Below are 20,708 nucleotides of genomic sequence, written 5' to 3'. Positions count from 1 at the left end.
TGTTGAACAAAGGTGTTCATATTTTGCTCTGTGAGGAGAAATGTCGCAAACCTCAATTAATATATCCATTACAAAAAGGGCACAAATTACAGCTTTAACTGTGCAGTAAAACAGAACATCTGTGTGAATAAATAATTAAAGGGAGAGATATGAAACTATAAAAAGAACTTCTTTACTGCAAACCTTGCCTTAACAAGAAACATAACTCCTTCCTCCCTCAAGAAATCTGAATACACTGACTCATGTCTGTTTAAGTGTCATGGTAAATTTGTTCTTTTATAACATGTAGTAGTTTAGCTTTGAACTTCTGAGTTTTGGAAAAGGCAGAGCGGAAAAATGTTTTCATAGGAGAGGAGTGCACATTCCAGAGCTGTCGACTGTTACTCATTTATGAGGCAGAGGAAAAACTACTTTGGTTTTAGCTTTGGTTGATGCAATTTGTTGTCTGGTATTTTGTGATAAACCAGAGCTTACACTGTACACTGAAGTACTTCAATTTTCTCTCTCATCTTTCCAGCTTTTGGTTGTTTAAAATTCTGACCAAGCTTGAAATTGACTGCTGTTGAGGAGAGAAAAACTAGTTGTGTACAACTACAAAGAATGATCCTTTGTAATATACAAAGTTGTCCAGTGAGAAAATAACACAGTTTTCTGTGAATTATAGAGCTGCACCAAAGCATAGGCGAGGAACACAGATGATATAACACATAAAAAACAGAACAAACCAAAATATGAGCTGTTCATGGTGCCTTTGTAACCTGAACAACAGTTTTAAACACAATTTTCCCTGCCTGTTTCATGTTTCTTTCATGTATTAATGTCTGATTATGTCAAAAATTTTAAAATAAGAAAATAAAATAAACTCTCAGCAGCTTGTTTATTCAAGTCAAAAATATCTTTTTGCTGTCCTGCCTTTTTGAAGGCTATTAACACACATTCTTTCTTCCTTCTCTTTCTAGAAAAGAAAATGCAGATTGTCAGAATCCTTCAAATTTGATACTCAGCACTGTTGTGATCTCTTCATTACTGGATGTGGACATCAGAATTGATATAGGGAAGTACTCCTCTATTAAACTGAGGTAATTTTCTGACATAATTAATGAAAAAGTCTAATGCTGAAGCAATGCAATTAACACGCCTAAGTTCCATTTCCTAAGAAAAGTTACTGCCATCAAAAAGGATCTATCTTGTAAAAAATCTTCAGAGACAAGAGGTAGAAAGTACATGAGAATGCTGACCTCTAGGCAGAGATGAGAACTTCTCCATTCACAAAGCCAGAAGATGTCAGGATATTCTGGGAGAGGGAGGCTTTGCTGCCAACATAATCTTCTTTTCAGATGCAAATTGAAATCAGTTTCTGCTCATTGGGATAGACATGCCTACAGTGGTTTACTTCATAAGTATGACTCACTCAGCAGGGAAAGGCCACCAGTCACTGGTCAGCAGTGTCACGTTTTCCCTGTTCAGCATCAGAGGGATGATGTAGGCACAGTGTGTTACAGGAACATGCAGCTGACGATGCAGACAGGATGGCACTCAACTGTAGAACTGTAGTAAAAAAATACAACCTAAGCAGGTGGCTCTGAGGCTTGCCCATAAGCATGCAAAGCTATAATTAACTTTAGAACCAAGCTAGGTAAAGATGATTTTCAGAAAGTATCTTTTCCTTTCCTGGCACACCAGTAACCAAGATACTGTCAGTTTTAACATATTCCAAATTGAATCGATGAGGTTGGTATTAACAGGAGCTCTGTGACTTTCTGTACTAATACATAGGGTACTAATAACTCTGTACCCTAATAGCATTGCACAACATTCATAGTATATTACCATGAATCCTGAAGATTTAAATGGGTTGTCATAAAATCACCACTCCAGACAAAAAGAAATAAAATGCAGAGCTGGGAGCACAGAAAAATGAGCTAGAGGATAGATATATCTAACAAAGCTGCTGCAGGCTCCATGTTTGCTTTCAAAGTACTAGAATTCCATTACAAAACAGTAACCAACATGGAACATAGTTCTTTGAGGTCATTTAAAGCTTGTCTGTTCAACAAATGATACTCCAGTTTTATTTTTTTTCCAAGGCTTCATATTTCTTATATATTTTCAGCAATTTTTGTCCTATCCGTCTCCTAAACCGGCACATTGGACTGCTGAGAAATTCTTTGCTTAAAGCCAGAACTCTGATTTCAATACGTTTCTGTTATTAATATTCCTTAAGTTACATTTCAGCTTCCAGTCAAGGTTTGCTGCACCAGTTTCTCTTTTGATGCGAGTCCACTGTACAGTACCTTGGATTTCAGCTAGAATGCACACCATGTCATATGAGCAGTAAAAAAACAATATAGCTCAACTTCCCCAAAGTAGGTTGAATCAAGAGTTTTAAGGATAATCAAAACCATATTTTTACCAGCAAGCAGAGCCAGTAAGTCATTGAAGCTATACAAGTATATTCATGTACACATTGCACTTCATTAGAATAAGAATCTCACACCCAGGAACACAAAAATTCAGAATATTGAATAATTGTGGAACCAAAAAAATGGAATACGGTGGTCTTTGCATGAGAAGTGCATCATAAAATGGATTCCAGTAAAACAAGGTGATTCTTCAGACTTTGTATAAACTTTTTTATGCCTTTCTTAGCAGACACTGGAAAACTTGAAGGACTTTTGTACAGAGCAGTATTACTTACAGAAGAATTTATTACTTCTTTTCTTTAGATGAAACTCACTTACATATTAATTGATATACAAATACTTGCAAGTATGGAAGTGCATGTATGTTTCCAGCAAAGCCTGTCACTGAATATTTAAGACCACCTGATAGTCTGTGGTAATGTCAATAGATAGGTGCCAGTCAATTTGATGTTTTATGTCTACAGGTTATTCTACACACGAGAATACCTCTGTGTAAATGCAGCAGTATGTTTCTTATAGATGTTTATATGCAAATCTTTACAGTACTTGTGCCTAGACCAAATCTGAATTGACTGCTGTCACTGAGAGCAGAATCTGTCTTTGCACAGTTTCTTTTATGTTTATTTTTTATTTTAAATACTGGCTTTCTTTTCACTGCTAACTACAAAGGCTGATTTATCAATATAAGTGGAAATTACCCGAATAGCAGCCAACATAGAACAGAGTCAATAGCAGCAATTAATGAAATTAAATTTAAATTATTTAGTCAAAACTAAACACTTTCCTTATCTCAGAAAGGTAGCACTGACAAATTCAGCCAACTTTTGGCTACCTGAAAAAGGGAAAAATTTGATCACATATGCCTGAAATCACATATTTTTAAGTTGTTCTAAACACAGTGTAGACATAGCTTAACTGAATGATTTCACCATGCAGAGTTATTTCCCATGTTCCTTTGTTAGTCCAGTGGTGTAAAAAAATTCAGGAACTGGAAAGTCATATGATCCATAGAAAAGAGAATATTGTGGTTTCTAAGAAAAATATTTATTACCGAGTAAGCTTTTTTGATTTATTAAATGATAGCTTCCCATCATAGTGGTTTTTGATATGGTGCTTGAAACCACAATGATTGTAAAAAGCCAGCACCTTATTTGTTTAAAGGCACTCACTTGTGTTTTTTCTTAATATCAGACCACGACAATGCCAGATTCATAGAAGCTTGTCCAAGAATACGTTTTGAAAAATTATTTTTTTCCTAGAGTGTCCATTAAGCCAGGGCAGGCACTGTGTCCCAGTGCTAGTCTTCTAACATTAGATTTATAGGATGTTATAATTAACAGCAGGTGATGGGCAGCACTACATGTGCAGCAAGCAAAGTGAAAAGATTGGCAGCTAATAGCTACTTGTGAATCATCAAAGTTTTTCCTTGGATAAACTCAGTAGTAAACCTGATAGGTCTTCTGGCAGTTGTTTTGGGTTGGGTTCTTTTTGTTTGGTTTGGTTTGGTTTGTTTGCTTAGGTTGTTCTTTTATTCCACCACCACCCTTGATCCTTTTTCATATTAAAGATTAGGGACCATCTGTTTGTTTTTACAGTTGTGTAGCTTTTCCACTTCTGCATTTACTATCTATAAAGAGACAAATTATGCTTCCCTACTCACAGAGGACTTAGAGGATTACAGACAAGTCTACACAAAATTTTGAAACTATGCAGATTTTTAAGAGACACTTGTGTCTCTATTATTCCAGCTCTTTCAAACTTGTGTTCTGTACAAATAACAGGAAAAAAAAGGTTCAAAACACATACACCCTCCCCTGCAATGTTAAGCAAAGCTTTGCTTCAGCTTAGGGTTAAAAAGGAGGAGGAAAGACCCTGAAACACATGAATTGGCAAAACAAAAATATGTCCCAAATGAATTTTCCTTTGCATTGCTAAACAAATACCATTTTTCTTCTTCAGCTGTGGGAATATAAACAAGGCAAGGCATGTTGGGAAAGGCAGTGACTTTGTTTAACCAAGTGAAGGACACGCATCCCAAATCTACCAACAGATCTAAACTGCTATGAATAATTCTCAATGTACTAAGCTGATGTGACCATGATATTCATGAGCTAATTATATGTTGTAACATATTGATTATAACACAGAAGTATTTTATTGTAATTAAAAAAACACATCTGTTTTGGATAACCTGCTCTATATTCTTATGGACACTAGTAAATACTTTAAATGCAATAACTGGTAGAAAGATATAAAAAATAAATACTTAAAAAGAAAAAATACTTAAAAGAAGAAATATTTAACAAGAAAAAAAAGTCAGTATTCATGCTGTAGAAAGGATTGGAGATTTTTCACAGATATTGTGCTAATGCTAATAGTCCATGATTTCCTCTACAAATAACTCTTATACATTAAAGTAATTTCTGCTGAAGTTCTTTTAGTGTGTTTCTCCCCTCTTTTCATTCTCCCCACCTCAAAATGCACTTGAATCAGTAACCTTAAGTTCTTAGCGCTATTATATTATATTATATTAGAGAGCAATTGCTATTATTCTAGATTTACATTACCAGGTTGCCAACAGGACCACATGGTGCAGTGGTGAATTTGTCCTACTTGCCACAGAGTTTGCACTTCATTAAAATCCAGACAGCAGTGCTTATCTATAGCTGAGACAAAACATGGCCCAGGGGAACACTTGTTGCTGTGGGTACTTAATCAGAGGTGATGGGAAATTTTTCTTAGTGTTCCTGATAATCTCTAGGGCATCATCCAACTGTGAAATTTTGGTGTTACTGAAGCGGAAAGCAAGTTGCATCAGTAACTAGAACAGGCCAAGACATTTCTCACAAAGCACTTCACGACCTGGTGTCATCTGGCAAAGTTTCTTTCTCAGTACAGTCTTTTTGCAGAGCTGGAGCAGCAGTTCATTCCTGTTGAATATTTCACATGCATACATTACAAGTCCCTTCTTTTGGCAATCATAAGCATATTTTAAGAAAGGTTCTGCACATTCTTTAGGGTAAATATCTTTTTAAAGGGCTTGAATCTATACTCAAAAAAAGTCTCTCAGCTCAGTAAACTTGCAATCATGTCCTCAACAAGAAACTCTTGATTTCACATGGGCAGGGAGAAAATACATAAGACTGTCAAAATGCTTGAAGATTCAAGCACATAGCTTGACACAGCTGGAAAATTTCCCCTTTATAGAGTGAGGCTCAAAGATAATTTTTTAATTAGAAAAAGAAGAATCATTGCCTCCATCAGATGCTTAAACTTAAGGTTGTGTTAGTGAAAAAATAAAACCTTAAAAAAATTACACCCAAACAAATAGCATCTTCTTGTTGTGGTTGCTAGGCATAGGTTTTCAAATTAATTTATGTGGAGACCAAACAGAAGTGTGTTGTTCTTACTGAAGTGCTTCAGGATAGCTAAACTTCTAGTGCATAAAAGAAGAAGGAAGTTTAAAAAGACTGAAAACATTTTCAATTCAAAAGAAGAATCTTCCCTAACCCAAAGGACTATTCAAACATCAGTCAGGTCTCTTAGAAAAAGCTCAGTTATTTCAACAATGTTGGACAGAGCTGAAACTGACTCAGCAATTTTATTTCCATTTAGCTCTTCCAGGTACCTTTTTATTACCGATTGTAAATGATGAATTAACATTTATTTCACATTTTTATAAACTATTCATTACTTTAGCCCTTCTTATCCTATACCTAAAGGTTTTTTTCCAGCTATATTTAAAACAACATTATTTCAAGAGGTATAATACACACAAAATAATTGAATCATGAACAGTTATGGTATATAGGACAGAAGTTTACAGGCTAAATTTAAATTGACCAATATTTAGGTGTTCTTGCAGCATAGAGAACTGCTGAACAGATACTAATGGACAGGTTTATTGAAGCTCACAGAGAGAGCTAGCTGCAAGCTTCCTATTTCTTTTTTAGGCTGAACCTTGGCTCACAGTAAGTTTTTTTTTCTGATGAAGAAGATACTGTGTTACTGCTGGATGCTCTTGTTTTGAGTGTGTTGTACAAATTTCACTGTGACAGGAGCTAAATGAAAGCTCATTTTCTCAAATTACTAAATAGTATCATGAATTCTAGCTAATTCTGGACATTTCAAAAAAGTTTCTCATTGTGATGATTAATACAAGCTCTCCATAATAAATTCACAAAGAGATTAACAATTTTATGAATTTAGCAAAAGTAACTGGATCTTAGCATTAATTGCTGCCTTGAAAGTCTATCCTAAAAAGTCATCATAATGCCTCAGATCCAAAAGAGAATCAGTTCTCTTCTTAACAGGTAGATACTTAGTTGGATACTTAGCTTCTTGATACTATTTCTTCTAAATGAAAGTTCATGCTGGTATTGTGCTTTTAGAATGAGCTACATGTCACTGATTGAGTAAATTATGAAACAACATTTCTGGGGTCAGGGTACCATGCATGCCAAGGTCTGCCTTTCAAGTGCAGGACCTGGATGCAAAATCTGTATGCATACTCATGAGGCATATAACTTTCCCTGAATACTTCAATGATCAGCAGCAAGGTCACGCACTGCTTATGTAAGTCTGAGTACAATTTTTTTGTGTCTCAGTTTCTTTGTGTGAAAACATGCTAGTGATACATTCCTTAATATACGAGTTAGGATGATAAATTGGTTAGTGTTTGTGAAGTAATAGCATGTTGAAATCTGCTTAGCTCACCTCCCTGAACTCAAGGATTGAGCTATATGAATTCTCTCTTAAAGAACTTACAGTCTTGCCGTTTGAGACATCCATGTTGCTTAGATAAGCAATAAAATGAGGCTCATCTTAACCTGCTGAATCTCATTCAGCTATCTCGGTCTGTGAATGGCTGGAGTTAAAGCAATGTATACATTTCATACCAGGGATAGAATTAAGTATCTCCCTGATGCTTTGTTTAATATTTATGCAAGTTTACACATGCTTATATATAGAATTTTCTTAATGGAGAGCTAAAATCAAAAGTCACATAGAAACAATACAAACTGCACCAAATTTGGACTACAGAAATAAGGGAAAAGATGCACAAATAAATTACCTTAAACCTTGTAGGTGAACAGCACAACAAAACTCATAAAATTTCCAATTCAGCAAAAATATCCTTTCTATTTCTGTTCCCTTAATAAATGAATGAATACTACCAAGCCTGCTAGAGACAAATAGGGTGGTATGTGCTTGTCATGCTAACTAACATCCATATAGATACTAGGACACTTGCTGTTATTGTGTCAGGAAAAAAATCTGTGATAGCAGGAGAACAAAGGAAATTCAAAGTCTCTTCAAAGATTATTATGCAAACTTTACAGATTTACTTGCACAGAATTACTCATATCACACCACCAAACAGGTGAGTATGACTGCCCCCAAAACTCTGCAGATAAACCCTGTAGAAACAAGCTGTATCTATATATATTTGCCTGAGTTTAGTACTACATCTAGCTACAAATTTTGAAAGTCGGTTACAGAATATGCTGCACCTCAGACCTGATGGATTAAAATAAATAATAATGAATATAATTTCTTTCAAAATAAGTAAATCCCAAATTACAATATTTTGGAAATTAGTAGGAAAAAGAGCAGCTAAAGAGACCTGGATTATTCACAGACTTAGACAAGATGGAAAACAATTAGATCATCTATCCCATTTTCCTGCCAATGCGACATTGTTTCCTGCAGTACATTTTCTAATGCTTAGTTTTTGAAGTCCCTTTAGAAGGGATATTCCAGCATTTCCTTTGGACACATACTGGCACACTGTCAGGCAGGTTTATCCTCCCTCTTTTCAATAAAGCATTTCCTGTCTCTTCTTACTTCATCTTCCACTCAAGAATTCTTCCTCCTCCTTAGTGCCAGAGCCTTTCAGGAATCCAGAAGGGACACACTGCCTACAGGAACAGATATTCCCAGAATAGGATATTTCACAGTATGGAAACCTGTAGCAGACAATTTTAGGAGAACATTCTAGTAGGCTCCTTTTTCTGGGCAGGATGCACCTGAAAGGTGCTTAACCACCTTGGAACATTTTCAATTCTTCAGTATGAATTTTGGGAAGAATATCTGTTGAAAACAAATGTTGGCTGCCTCAGATCAGGTTAGAAGGACTGCTAAATGGACATCCTGCAGTGAAAAATGTCACTATGTCACTAGTGATTAGCCCCTGTAAATAAGTGAACATAAGAAAGAGGCCTGAAGAAAGCAGAAAAATACATAGAAAAACATTGGCCCAGTAGAGACAATACAAACCCATCTGTGCTGGATGGATGTGCTCAGGAGAGCAGCACATCTAGGTACAATATTCACAGTCATGCTACAAACAGTAGCCCACAGCAACTCATCCCAAGCAGTTCTCTTATTGACAGAGTAGTTGTGGAAAAAGATTTATTACCACTCAGCAGGCTGTGTGCAGACTCAGCATTGTGAAATCCTGGCATGTCTTGGTAAAGAGATCCCTCTGCAGTTCCTGCAAAAGCTGGTGGTTCCCAGGGAACCCCAGGTCAAATATGGTCTAAAGGTTTTAGACATCTGAATAGTCAAGTCAAGACAGGAATTTAAGCAGGGTTTGCTGAGTGGAAGTGTTAAGCTTGTCAGATTGAATAATACAGTGTTTTAACCTGAGCAGTCCAAGTCTGCTGCCTTGACGACAACATTGTACTACAGGTCATGGTAAGTGTCATTCTTGAACTAGAGCTTTAGCTTTGTCTTGAAAAAGCCTTGCCAGAATACTTGGGGATATTTTCTGAGAACAACAACAAATGTTAAATATCTTTTTGTTCTTCAGATTTGAGCAGGTGGACTTCGTAGTCATTGGTCTTGCAAAACAGCTTGCAGCAGGGAAGAATTAAGTTTCCATTATCTAAGTCAAAAGACTGGCCAGATATAAAACAAAAATGATGAAAGAATTTGGTTGTAATTTGGTCTGGGTCTTTGAAGGGATAGAAATATTCTTGGATGTGTCCTTTGTTTTGACACATTTATGTCAATTACAAATGGAAGGGCAAAGTTGGAGTATTATTTTCTCCAACTGCCTCAGCCCCACTTTGTTCTAGTGTCTCTGACAGAATCCCTTTGACAGTGAATAAACTTTCTCTTTTAATATAATTGTTCTTGAAGTTGTTTAAAGCATCCAAAAGAGAAAAAGAAATAGTTCTACAAGTAATTTGTTAAAATCTGTAAAGTATCTATAGCTTGTAACTTACACAAGGCAATGTAATTTTAATAAATCTTTTGCTGCTCTTTTAGAAAAAAAAAGTAGAGATAGAAAAGCTGTTTCAGTAACTGATTTAATTTAAAATTCAGAGAGCTAAATCAGTGTCTTTTCTTTTATGTTTTACTGAAACTGTCCTGGGTGCTGCTTACTTCAGCATCAATTTCAGGAATGAAAGCTAACTAGTGAAAATAAAGACAAGCACATCTGGAGTGAAAAAGAAAAACAGGTTAAAAATTAGATCTTTACATACTTCATTTGAAGAACAGTACAAGCATTCAAAAAGGAGAAAAGCAGAGCAAAAGTGCTGTGAAGTGCAAGATTTTTTGGCCTGAATTACTGAAAATTGGATGATCATCAACTGACATCCAATTTCTATTTTAAAACATAGGTCAGCCTTAAAAAGGTTTTTTTTTAAATTTTGATCTAAGTAGAAAAAGATATACTTGTTGTTTTGAAAAGAGGGGGGAAAAATTTGGAGTGTTTTGCAGTGCTGAATTATTAATTAGTAACACAGTAACCATTGGTCCCACCCACACACAATGCTTCCTACTTCAGTGATGCACTCCCTGGGAGTGCAGGGACAGTGAAGCTCCATTGGGGCACATCTGTGCAGCTTCAATGGGTGGTAAATTTGGGGTTTCAATTAATTATTTTCTAGTAAACTGTGGAAAGGCAGTTCCTGGGAAAGCAGTAGAAAACTTGTCCCATTTTAGTGCGCAAGCTTCACCCATGCCAGAGAATGTTTTCGGCAGCAAATGATGAGGCATCCTAAACTAAATTTTAAGCTGCACCCTGACAGAAAGTGAAGAACAACCATCCACCTCTAGTGAAGGTTATGTTTATAGACAGGATTGCAGCTTGGGCAAGCCTTCTCTGGTTAGGGCTTGAGGCAGTAGCTTCAGGGCAGAGACAGCACAGTAACGCTGCAAAGACCTTAAGATCAGCTCAATATTTGTGGTGAGATTAAAAAAGAAAAAACACCTTCTATTGAATCAACAGTCACAGGAACTGTGAAAAAGAAAAAAGGAGCAACTTAGACCTATGCATGGAAGTTACCATCTGTAGTATTTCCAGCTATTCAATCAAATGCACAGTTAGTCATAAAACTTAGTAAAAGAAGCACAATTCCCCTGAAGAATCAGAGGGAAGAGAAATCTGAATCAGAGGCTTTTTCTCTTATACAAACAGCAAAACAGTCAGGTATTTGCCAACACTTGTATGAGGTCTATAAAATTGAAAAGAGGAGGAATTTAGGTACTTGCACTATTTCCACTCTCACCCACAAAAATCAAAAGCTTATTTTTTTCCTAATACACAGAAATCAAAGAACTTTTGCATCTATGAATTTAGGAATTTTTCATCAGAAAAACTAACAAAAAAAGTAAAACCCAAAAGCCCAAATACTGCACAAAAATACCCAGGCACCACACATCCCCAAACACACCACAATCAGTTTGGTAGGTAGGTATGAAACAGAGATGTAGGTGGACAGTATAACACTAGTTAAAGCTATTTGATTTTGACCATAGCAAAACAGGTGAAGTCTGTTTAATAAGCCATCATCTTTTAGAACACAGGAGGAACATTTCCTTGAGATGCATTTTCTGTTTTCCTCTCATTCTTTAGAATGGAGAGGGATGATGCCTCCTTTTCTGTCTGGGGCAGATGGTTTCACAGCTTGAGCTACTACTTTGATAAAAGCAGAGGGGGAAAAAGCTTTCTAAGTCCAAATTCCCATGAATAAGCACATCAAGCATCTTCACAAACACTTCACAACAGCTTCCAAGCTTAGTGATGGCATTGCCTTGAAACAGTCCATTGAAGAAGATTAAATCAAGTAAATACAACAAACTGTAATGTGTTTATAATATTTTTTCACATCTAAAATAACTTCTTTTTAATGCAATTATGTTATTCCTGGAAAAGACTCACTGCAGAGACAGATTACAAGCTGCTTCATTCCCTTCTGTAAAAGGATCTCTGTTCACTAGGAAGAACTCCTGTAAGGCAAATGACTTCTAATCCAGTTGTAGGCAGCTTATTGACTCTGTATCACTACATGTGTATGAACCACCTTCCTTATTAATCCTTGGAGATTCTACATTGAGCAGAGCAATTGAAAACCCTTTGTAGATAAGCAGTTGTCAGTATGGGTCTTCCAACAGAAGCCAGCTTGACATAAATCATTTCCATTTAAGTTTCAATTGATATTCCATGCCATTTATTTCACGGACATTGCCTCATCCCAACTCCTTTATCTGCTCTACATCATGGAACCCAACCCACAAGAAGTACAAGCTGTGGCAAGCAGTAGAGACCATGAAACCTGATGAAAAGCTCACTGTTGTTTGTGCTGTCCATTGCAGCACCAGCTCAGCCCACAGAGCTTGGTCAGGTATTTTAGCAATGCTGTGAAAACCACAGCATTGCTACACAATTTTGTAGACAGCTACACAAACCACTGTCAGTCTTTGGGTGTGAATGATTGCTGACAGCACTGAACTGTGAGGTGCAGAAGGCAGTTTCTGATTATGGAGGTCACAGTCAAGTCCTCTAAGAAAAAAATTCCAGTGACTTCAGCTCCTGCACAAAGCAAACATACTGACTAATAACACTTGGTCTCCCTTCTCCATCAGATATGACACTTAAGCTCTGTCAGCCACCTAAGAGTTGCTAAAATAAATATGCAGTGCTACTAGCGGGTACTGTTTCCACTTGTTTCTCCCTCCCTGCCCCAATTCATGCTATCAAGACAGTTTCTCCAAAAGAAAAAGAAACTCTGGGTTTTTTGACAAGGAAGGAAGACCTCAATTTTGTATCTGCTTTTTTAAATTTACCAAAGCATTTGCATTTACATTATGTAGTAATAAGTGTCCAGTGAGTCTGACATGTGATGTTCAGACTCCCTCTTTGTGTTGTCCATGTGACATGAAAACTGCACTCAAATCAGAGAGAATAATTTTATCAGATACACTGCTTTCTTTAAGGGTATTTTGAGATGCAAATTCTCTATAAACTTACAGAAATATAAACACGCAGACCTGAACTCCAAGCCTGTTCTCACACAACTAAGTTGTCTTTCTTTCCTTTTTTCTTTTTTAAACTATTTTGGTTTTATCCCATATTTCATCCAGGTTTCACAATTGTTGTACTTTGGAGATATGTTTCTTAAAGCAGGTTCCCACTTCCATGGCAAGGTCTACTGAACATTTCAAATTAAGGGCTACTGTTAAGCTATATGTAAATTTTTATGTGATAGTTCACTTTTGTTTAATTGGTTTAGTAGGGAAACTCAGATTATGCTTTTCTTATGAATATCTAACAGAAAGATTCCAGTGCAGAAACAGCTAAAGCAGAAATGAAGATACATTAATATTTTTTAATTTATTTCTGCAGTTAATTTCTTAGCTGATTCATCTGATTTCTGACTGATTTCACAGGTCACTGGACTTGCCAACACATTTTTGCTCTGAGTCACTTCTTTGCCAAACCAAAGAGGAAGGAAACAAACTTGTCTTTCTTCCTCCACTGCTAAATACAAGATGGGGCAGGAAATAATTATGGAGACAACAAAAGGAGTGCAAATACTTTTACTTTCTGTGCATAAGCACACATGTACTCTTCCATGAAAGAAATAATTTAATGCATAAAATTTTAGCAAATATTTCAAAGCCAACAATACTTGACTGTTTAGTTCTGAATCAGCTCTTCTTTATGGTACTTTAAATGCATACCTCTGAAACTAAAGAGCTTTATATTCCAAGCTAGATCCTCCATCAGATGCCAGTGTGATTCACAAACGTACCAATGTGACAATCCACCCTTCAAAGTGAAGAAAATTCTGCATTTAAACCAGAACACCCTGTTACTAGATACTCAGGTAGTTTCCTATTATAAATGTAGCTAAAGCATCACACTACAACAAGTGTTTCCTGACAAAAGGCAGAAGTGCTCTTCATAATGTGATAGGGACAGATTATACAACAGCTTTCACATCGTTTATTGGGACACCGTTCACCATTTTCTATGGAAACAAACCTTTAAAAACGTTAGCATTTATTTATTTCTACCCAGACTTCACTGTGCTAAATGAAACAGACTGGTTTTTTGGCATCTGTAAGACCTTAAATTTATTAAAGGATGAATCTATGGTAAGTTCAAATGCTAACTCAATTAGAGTGTTTACACAGAGTCTTTGCACAATGTTTATGACATGAAGTTTGAAATAAAATCCAGACATACTCTGTTTCTGTTTTGTACCACAAAGATTGCAGTGCAGCTAGGAAACATACTTCAGTGAGTCACATCTTGGAAAAGAAAAAGATAAATGACTAAAAATGCAATAATAGTCAGATATCTGGAAATAAACACTAACTGAGCTATCAGATTTTTTTGTAGTCCAGCTCACAATCACTTCTAGTCCATGTTCAGGATGCTGCTTCTGTTACCCAACTTTAAAAAAAGGGACACAATCACTTCTCTTGATGACATTATATCTGTAAGAAAGGCAACAGAATTAATTGCTGTTGCTGTCCTGTATTCAGCTGAGCAAGGCCGTAGAGTTGAGAGTCCAGTTGTTTACTATTTCAGCTTCTAGCTTATCAATAGCCCTTAACATATAATTTCATTTAAATAGAGGAACTTGGAGCCCCGTGCAAACACAATGAGCCAGTGCTTTAGTCTTGCGAAGACACACAGCATTGTGCAGGTACCCCTGCCATGAAACAGGAATTAGCAGCAGGAATTGCATATGTACTTACAGCAGCAGAAATTGAGAGGCCAAACACTAATAATTCTCTTCATATCATATACCTCTAGGGGTTTTATTGCACAGAGGCATTCATTACACATAAACATCAAAGGAAAAAGGACACAAACATTACACATAAACATCAAATGAAAAACAATGTCAAAATTCAGGCACTTGATGCATTTGAAGTCTTACCTTTGCAATTCTAACTTTTCACTTCATTCCTGCTTTTTGGCCAGGGTAAGAACTGTGTAGGAAGTTGCAGTCCAGTGCCTCTGTAAAGAAGAGGAGTAGGGTATGTTCTACAAGCAACTTTCTGGCAGTGTTCGGCTCCAAATATCTCTTCCTCACCTAAATACATTGCCACAGTTGAAAGTTTTTGAGTTAGGCCTACACCCTTTGTCACAAGAAACACTGCCTTACTCATGTCCTCTGCCTCAAAGCAGGGCTTTCTTACATTGCAGATGTTTAACCAGAAACAGGACCAAAGTAATCTTTAACCTGAAGCAACCTTTTTCAAAAAGTGCATTACTATAACAGCTGCTTGCTGCATGCATTGCATTTGCAAGCATATACTGTCACCTTTTCCAAGTGACTAGGAATTTATTTTGAAGCAGAAGCAAAGGGAAAATATCCAATAAGTCATCTGATTTATTGCAGTAACCCTCATATACATGCAGTGTTAAAGTGATCATGTGGTTGGCAGTAGAAATGCCATGTAATTAAGTTCAGTGAAAAGGTTTAAAAGATTAAGTGATACACATATGCTTTTGTAATTACATCAACATGTTTAAAAACCCAGTTTTTTAAAAAAGTGCTAAATCACTGTATAGGATATGCAAGCTAAACCAAAAGCCTCCTTTGGAGAGAAAAGTGAAAATATTTATTTGCCAAGGTAGATAGCAAAAGTTTTGGCACCTCTGAAGATCTTGAATGTGTCTACACGTAGGTGTGATTCAAAACAGTATACACACATTTCCAACAGCAAGATCTGCAATTCCTCACCATCCTACCAAAAATCCTAAAGGATTCTGATAGTCCGTACTACCTTGGCTGAGCCTGCATGTTCACTGGTGCCAGATGCCATTCTGAGCAGTTTTAGACTCCAGCATGGACAGCAAGACTTCGTGTCCAAGAAGTCCTTAATGCTGTGTTATTTGTGAGAAGTAAAACATGAGGGCTTACCTTTCTTTCTATAGTTTTGTTTGTTTGAACTTGGGGTTTTTTGGTTTTGTTTGTTTGTTCTTCTAAAAAGAAATGGTTGTTTAGTGTGATGTTTCCTGGTCTATCCATCTATTCCTCCCCTGAATAACTTTTGAGATTGCCAGGCAATAACTCATCCTGAAAGTCTAAAAGAAAGCCATATCCTTGCACAAGTTCCTGAAATCAGTGGGTGAGCAAGGGGTAGAGACACAACTTGGCATCTTCACAGACAGAAAGGCAGACAAGATGCATCTGTTAGTCATTCAGTTTGGCTTCAGAAAAGCAAAGAATGCAAATCCAGGAGAAATCAAAATTCATTGGTTTTGCTGCTAACATAGCAACTTAGAAAATCTTAATCTTGCTATCTTGGGTGATACATAAACAAACCACTAGGGACCCAATCCTGCTTCCTTACTGTTGATTGAGGTAGGAAGGGAACATCAGTAGAAATACAGTGAGATAATACAGTTTAGGAACTTACTCTTGTATTCCACTCCAACACCACATCTTCCAAACATCAGACTGTTTGGTTGGATTCTTTTGTGCTTTGTTTATTTGTTTTAAAGTGTCACAGGACAGTTATATGTTTCAGAATAATGAATTTTTCTTCAGGGAATATCTGTTTGATGAGACTATTCCTCAAGGACCCAATTTAGACTAATGATACTAACTAAATAGCAAAGATACACACATAACTCACTTTTAGCCAGCATTCTCCTTCAGGGTGATCTGCATGGCAGAAAACCAGAATTCATTACATTTTTCATTGGCTTAACTTGTCTTGTAAAATCAGGCTAGGACTCCCTTGTGGCTAACTCTGACTACAGCTCTTGGGGTGCTGTACCTGTCATCAAAAGGTAATTTCCATTAACAATGCAGATATTTTCATGGTTAGGCTGTAGAATGAGCAAGGGAGAGACAGGGATAGGTTGGACTTAAAGGAAAAAATCTCTAGAATAATTCATTATGAAAAAAGCAGACAGGCATAGGAGTTTATATCCCGTTTTGAAATTACCTTTTGCTAACATTAGTGACTCACAAAAAATTGATTAAGATTTCAGCCACATGGATGTTACACTGGTTTTGAGCATGATGGAAGAATTCACCAACTTCAGTCCATTAGGTAACCTAGTTTTGACTTGGGTTCCATGTTTCCTTGAATAAAATTACAGTGATCTACCACAGCTTTTGTCCTGTGGGGAAAGAACTGTTCAAAGCTGTTTAGGTGATCTGAATGTTTTTTCCCACAAAACTTCTTTTATAGCTTTATTAGGTTCTTGTAAACCCTCTGAAAAAATATGAACCCTGATCATAAAAAATCCTAACTAGAAAAAGATGAAAGAGGGCTTTTTCACTTCATTTGTACTAAAGTGTTATCTTCTACTCTTAACAATGTGTTTGTAATCAGTTTGTAATCAGAATTTTATTTAAGTAGATACAGATTTTAGCATCTGATATTTGATCAAAATATCAGATGTCCTTATGGACATACATGAGGACATATATTTCAAAGATTTTTGCCTCGACTCAGTAAGGTAATGCTCAGCTTTGCATTTTAGGGGCCAGAAGTTGCCCTTACAGGTTTAAAAGCCTGCTTGCAGATGGATTCAGCTGCAACTGGCTGCTACAAAGAACGTGCCTAACAAAACATTTTGTCATTTAGAAGCCTAAAGACAGTCAAAAAATTCAGATGAAGATTTCTGGATTTTGTTTTCTACTACTAGTATTTGCTCAGAGAAACAGACTTACCAGAGAAGCTGAGTGAAAAAGTAGGTTGCCATGTTAAGAACACCACTGAATATGGCAGAGCCAACATGCACACCAGACTGTTGCTATTATGCTGAAATAGCCACATTTCTGTCTAGCTTGCCTTCCCATGCACTGTCTGCATCCAGCATCCTGCCTCAGTGGCATATGTGTCCCATTGAATTGATTAGGAGGAATGGTAATTATTCAGATCATCTTAATTATTTATTCTTCTGCAGTGCACATACTCGTGCCTGGTCCTTCCACTGCTCACTCACCGTCAGCAACAAAATTCAGCTAGGTTTCCATGTGCAAATTCTTTTGAATATTATCCTCATCCTAACCAAATGTGCAAATCTTGGGTGATGTGCAAATCAAGGGCACATTACCTGGGTACAAGATCAATGTTAACATAAACACAGAATTTGTGGAAGGAGAACAGCCTGATGATCTATCTTTTTGAAAAAAAAATGAGCCCTTTCCACTGCTTGTTTGTTTTTCCTCATGCAAAACCTTCCATTTAGCAACACATTTTAATCTGGAGGACAAGTTAAAGCACTTCAGATTTGTAATGAAGCAGATGACAGAAAAACAGAGCAACCATCATTCCGATCTACATGTCCCACAGGATGGAAAACAGATGCCAGTGTCCAGTGAGGGGACTGTGTACTGAATTTGAAAGAAAAGGCAAAGGAATTATTGCACTGTTGGGGGGGGGGGGGGGGGGGCAGGGAAAGCCTTGCCTGAGAATGCTGTACACACAGTAGATACCTGAAAGCTTATCACATATTCTACTATATTTACTGCTATTGAAATACCAGATTCTATGTTTTGGCTTTTTTATCTAGTCCTACTCAATCTTAGGGATTAAGCAAAATGAGTTAGTAACAGAACACCTTAAAAAATAGTAAAGTATCCTTTAAAACATTGAAGTCTGCATATTTAGAAATAAACAGTTAATCACTAGAGAATGTAGTCAGACTGCAGAAAAGTAATAAAGTGGTCACCGGCCTATCATAAGCAGTATTGCCTCTTACAGGAATACATACCTTTCCTTTTAACACTGTCAGAGGCCCTTCTCTCTTACCTTTGTAGCTTAGAATCTTATCTGCATCCACCACAGGCATATTTCAAGCTTCAACATTTTCAAATATTTGCACTAAGTTCTTCAGCTTTTACTAAAATATGGAAACCATCCACATAAGGGGCCTGTTCAACACTTTGCCTTCAGGTAATGCTCCTACTTTCTTGAAAACAGAACTTTGCTTAAGATGAGGCAGGTATAGACACAGTTCACAATATCCACAATATTTGGTGTCTTCCTGGGAGAGGTTATTTAGAATGAAAAATAGAAACAGGAACTATGCTCTCTAAACTAAGTCTTTAAAAACAGGGACTTCGTAATTATGAATGCCTTATTCCTCATTACAGTATTTTTTGCTATCAAACTCAGAATGGTAAAATGAAGGAGTTGGGTGGCATCAAATCAAGGCACTTCAAGAGCCTTTGGCGCAACATGGCTTTTCGTGTTATGTAAATCCACCTCTATAGTCCAGAAGAACATGGAAAACACCAGACAGATTACTCTGCCTATAGGCTGGTAGGAGAGATCCCTACAGAGCAGAAACACAAGATACTTTCCCTGCCAGGCCTGGGAAGAGACACACAACCACAAGTAGGTTTAGCTCCCTGTGCTCCATCTTCTACAGTCACCTGCCGAGGTAGCTCTGGTAGTGTTTGTGAGGTTAATGTGCCATTGAAAGTTATAAAGCTGCTGATAGTTTTCAAAAGTATTTTTGTTCAAAACTTACTACATTTGAGTTACATTTAATTCATATTTTTCAGGACTGTTTCAAGCCTTCGTGAAGTATAAGGTTCACAAGCAGATTTACCAAATAAGATTTGTAAAGTAAAATTCTAATATAATCCCTCCCATTTCAGGAGAACTAACCTTTATAACATCTCTGCCTTTATTTTATTAACAGATACAGGATGGAGAAAGTGTATGCATGTATGGTATAGAGCAGAGGGAATTTGGCAAATTAATTCAGAAGTGGTTAAATGCTCATCCTACCTTCCCTCCTTCCTCCCCTCCCCCAAAAGCACAAAACCAAATCACAGCACTTTTTAGAGGCCTAAAGATTGACAATCATTCCTCAGCGGTATTTTTTCAAAGTATGGTATGGCAGATATGTTATCAGCTCAAAGTTTAAAATATATATATATATATAAAAATACACACACTCGTTATTACTTTTTCCCCAGAAGAATGACATTTAACAAATATAAACCCACTTCAAAAGACTTAGTGTTTCATTCTGGTTCTGAAATTCATATTTCCATTTTCACTGTCTCCTTAAGTGTGACAGAGAAAAAAAAAAGAGTATTAAAAATATAGCAAGAGTCAAGAGCATTTATCACTTGGAAGAAGGAGGTGTAGCAAGCTGCAAACAGCTCCAAAATGGCCCCACTAGGGCTGTAACTTCTTGGCTCTACCAATAACGAGGATAAAGCCACAAAAAGAAGCACAGTGAGGAGAAAAATTCTTGTTGCTGTTTTGCCAGCTTTCAGATATGGTATTTTTCATTAAGAACTAGATGTCCTCAAGAGACTACATGATTTTTGCATTTAGAAACAAAAACAATGACCCCAGATCTTTTTTTATTAAAACATATTTGCATAGAAATGCAAGAACAAAGTATGAAAACAGTCCTCCTGCATCCAGCTCCTGAACCAGTGTAAGGACAGGGAGATGGAAATAATACACCATACTTAACAGGCTGTGGGAAGGGCTAAGTGAGACAACAGGTGTACCTCAGTACTAAGGAGGAGTTAGCAAGTGTTTTCCATCATCACAATTCTTCTAATTTCTTCCTGCATCTTTGTTTTTCATGGTCTGTTATTGTTATTTATTCGGTATCAAGAACATTTTTTAGTGTTTTTCAAGTGCTGTGCAAGTTCCAAGTTACTAAAATCGTTTAAAGCTAGTTAATATCTGTACAAGCTTCTATAAGCTCCCGGAAAGTAGCTGAAAATTATCTCTTAAGACAAAACTGAGTAAAGTTAGGCCTAATTTCATGCAGGAGTCAGAACACTTGCACATTGAGAAGTGGCTGGTAGCCAGCTAGGAAATGAACTTCCAGTGCTTTGGCTAGTTTGTGTTATCTGCCCATACATAAGCACTGTAATAAACATGAGATGATTTCTCTCTCAGCCAAAATAAGGAATAATTACCTCTGACTTTATTTTTGGAAGGCAGGAGTAGATAAATCTATTAGCATGGACAATGTAAAAAAAAAAAATCTCAGGTTATCTTACAAAAAGTTGTTAAATTGCGTGTTAG

The 20,708-nt window shown here is 36.7% G+C and overlaps 1 protein-coding gene across 1 annotated transcript in view; it reads left to right on the top strand.

Annotated features, from left to right (window-relative positions):
* The first annotated feature begins 1,035 nt into the window (after nt 1-1,035).
* The window catches only part of COL8A1 (collagen type VIII alpha 1 chain), a 71,119-nt gene continuing 51,446 nt past the window's right edge, over nt 1,036-20,708 (top strand). The window contains exon 1 of the mRNA XM_058045820.1: nt 1,036-1,079. The gene's annotated coding sequence lies outside the window, so the exon portion shown is untranslated. The remainder of the gene's footprint in view (nt 1,080-20,708) is intronic.

Source organism: Melospiza georgiana, chromosome 2, assembly GCF_028018845.1.
Source record: "Melospiza georgiana isolate bMelGeo1 chromosome 2, bMelGeo1.pri, whole genome shotgun sequence".
Lineage (NCBI taxonomy): Eukaryota > Metazoa > Chordata > Aves > Passeriformes > Passerellidae > Melospiza > Melospiza georgiana.
This window is presented reverse-complemented; position numbering and strand designations above follow the sequence as displayed.